The sequence below is a fragment of the Eptatretus burgeri genome, chromosome 1 (assembly GCF_056783735.1).
Source record: "Eptatretus burgeri isolate ZD-2024b chromosome 1, Ebu_testis_v1, whole genome shotgun sequence".
Classification (NCBI taxonomy): Eukaryota; Metazoa; Chordata; class Myxini; order Myxiniformes; family Myxinidae; genus Eptatretus; species Eptatretus burgeri.
Genome location: NC_140961.1, coordinates 36,714,109 through 36,717,064, shown reverse-complemented (window position 1 = coordinate 36,717,064; position 2,956 = coordinate 36,714,109). Strand labels below are relative to the sequence as shown.

The 2,956-nt window shown below is 36.3% G+C and overlaps 1 long non-coding RNA gene across 1 annotated transcript in view; it reads left to right on the top strand.

The window, feature by feature from the left end:
- The window catches only part of LOC147034249 (uncharacterized), a 3,320-nt gene extending 917 nt beyond the window's left edge, over positions 1-2,403 (top strand). The window contains exons 1-2 of the long non-coding RNA XR_015057664.1: positions 1-107; positions 205-2,403. The exon at positions 1-107 is cut by the window's left edge and continues 917 nt beyond it. This is a non-coding gene — a long non-coding RNA (uncharacterized LOC147034249). The remainder of the gene's footprint in view (positions 108-204) is intronic.
- Positions 2,404-2,956: the final 553 nt, after the last annotated feature.

The following is a 2,956-nucleotide window of genomic DNA, read 5'->3' as shown; positions in this document are numbered from 1 at the left end:
TGTTTTTGCTGGCAATGGTGTTCTGTGTGCTTGTCTCGAACTCTCTGTCTTGTATGGAACTAAACCTTCAAGTTGATGAACTGGATTCAAACCTCTTATCTATTGAGGTAAGATTTTTTATTTTCCTATTTTCAAACTTTGATTGAAGCATACTCATTTAATAATTAAATAACTTAATTAATACATTATTATTTTCTCTCACAGGAAATTGTGTCTGAAATACGAAATGAAAATACTGCTTTTGCTACAACTTGGGGCGAAATTGTTGGCTTGGTTGAAGACCTTATGAGCGACCAAGACCCACAGAACGAGTTCGTCCTTGATGACCCAACCAAAGAGTTATACCTTGGAGACCAGCAAAATCCTGAAAAAGAGTTTTACAGCAATAGTACTCATTGTGAGTTATCAAGACAATACCCACTGAACAAGTTATACCTTGATGAGCCAGAATACAAGTTTTACCTTGGAGACTCACAAATTTTGAAAAAATCAAGAAATGAGTTCTGCCTTGATGGTTTAAATAACTACCTTGGAGACTCAGGAAAAGGGTTCTGCCAAGATGGTTCTAAATATGGGGCCTACCTTGGAGACTCACAAATTTTGAAAAAATCAGTAAATGAGTTCTGCCTTGATGGTTTAAATAACTACCTTGGAGACTCAGGAAAAGGGTTCTGCCAAGATGGTTCTAAATATGGGGCCTACCTTGGAGACTCACAAATTTTGAAAAAATCAGTAAATGAGTTCTGCCTTGATGGTTTAAATAACTACCTTGGAGACTCAGGAAAAGGGTTCTGCCAAGATGGTTCTAAATATGGGTCCTACCTTGGAGACTCACAAATTTTGAAAAAATCAGTAAATGAGTTATCCTTAAGAGACTTTGTAAGTTGGTTTTACTTTGAATACTTGAAATGTGGGTTCTGGATTGATAACTCACAATGTGATACATATCTTGGAAACTCAACGGGAATGTGGTTATACCTTGAAGACTTGGAAAGTTGGGTTTATGTTGGACACTTGAAACTTTTTTGGGGGCTTTTATTTATTTATTTATTTATTTATTATTATTATTATTTTATTTATTTATATTTTGGAGACTTTTGGAGTTGCTATCACTCTTTGGGATCTAAACCTATCGATGTAGTTCTTTGTCGGATGGTGCTTGATGGGAGCAAGATCAAGAAAGTTCTGGGAAGAAAGTGCAGGCTTACTCCCCCTTTTACGTCATCAAACCTGAAAGCCTTAAAAGACAGAATTGGAAGAAGAGAAAAAAAACAAAAAATATACATTGTTCGTTCTGGGAAGAAAGTGCAGGCTTACTCCCCCTTTCTACGTCATCAAACCTGAAAGCCTTAAAAGACAGAATTGGAAGAAGAAAAAAAAAATGTAAAAATATATATATATATAGGTGGAAATCTCATTTTGAAAAAGACATTGTGTTGGGCGAGGATTGAGTTGGGGTTGAGATTTTGAATGTGAGGGTTGGGGTTGAGATTTTGAATGTGAGGGTTGGGACACACACACATACACATCAACAAACAAAAGTTAAGCCTTGACTATTCAGTTGAGGATTCTGTGTTTGGGGTTCACAGATGTAAGAACGTCCACCCCTTGACACACATTATATACTGTTATACACCTCGGACTTGGCCCTCGAGTGTCCACAACGGTGTATAGTAGGAGGGAGTGAAGCGCCAACCTATTGCTCCCATTGCACACACACACACAAACAAAAGTTAAGCCTTGACTATTCAGTTGAGGATTCTGTGTTTGGGGTTCACAGATGTAAGAACGTCCACCCCTTGACACACATTATATACTGTTATACACCTCGGACTTGGCCCTCGAGTGTCCACAACGGTGTATAGTAGGAGGGAGTGAAGCGCCAACCTATTGCTCCCATTGCACACACACACACACACAAACAAAAGTTAAGCCTTGACTATTCAGTTGAGGATTCTGTGTTTGGGGTTCACAGATGTAAGAACGTCCACCCCTTGACACACATTATATACTGTTATACACCTCGGACTTGGCCCTCGAGTGTCCACAAAGGTGTATTATCTGCTTAGTTTTGTCTTTTGTAATTCCTGTGAATAAAATGAACCTAAAATCTCTTCCCGTTCCAAATCATATATTTTATAAGTCCAAGGAACTGTATCTATTACATCAACAATTTTAAAAAGTTCTTTCGTCCATCGTTCAGTAAAACCCTTTTCAAAATGAGATTTCCACCTATATATTCTTACGATATCACCAACTTTGAACTTAGGTTTTCTGACATTAATCTCTTTTTCATATTTTAATTTTGTAAATGTTTCTGATGGCTTCATATTCGTTGACGTGTGAATCGTGTCATTATACTTATCCACAATATCCTGAATAAAAGATGACCATTGTTGTGAACCGAGTTGTGTGAATTTTTTATATAGTCTCTCTTTTAAGGTACGATTAAAACGTTCAACAACAACTGCCTTCCCTTCATTAAAGGTACTGTATAATGTAATACTGTTATTTTTAGAAAATTCATAAATGTCTTGTTATAAAACTCTCTACCCTCATCAGTCCACAATTTTTTAGGTTTTCTCTTACTTTTATTAAATATCTGTTGAAAAGCTAACATAAGAGTATTACCTGTTTTGTTTTTTAAAGGGACAACCCACGCATATCTACTCCTCAAATCAATAACGGTTAAAGCATACTTGTACCCCTTATCATTATTGAGTTCAATCAAATCAGCAGACCAGATATAATCAACTTCCTTGGAATAAACTTTCCTTCTCTGAAACTTTGTGAATATTGGTTTATGTAATTCATCAGCTAATTGCTCTTCAGTCTTAATGGCATCATTAGAGCCTATAAGTTTTTTGAATTTCCAAGTCCAAGTTTCAATTTAGCACTAATCATCTTCTTCACGATGAACCTATCAACTTTTTCTCTCAAGGTTGGATTTTGTATC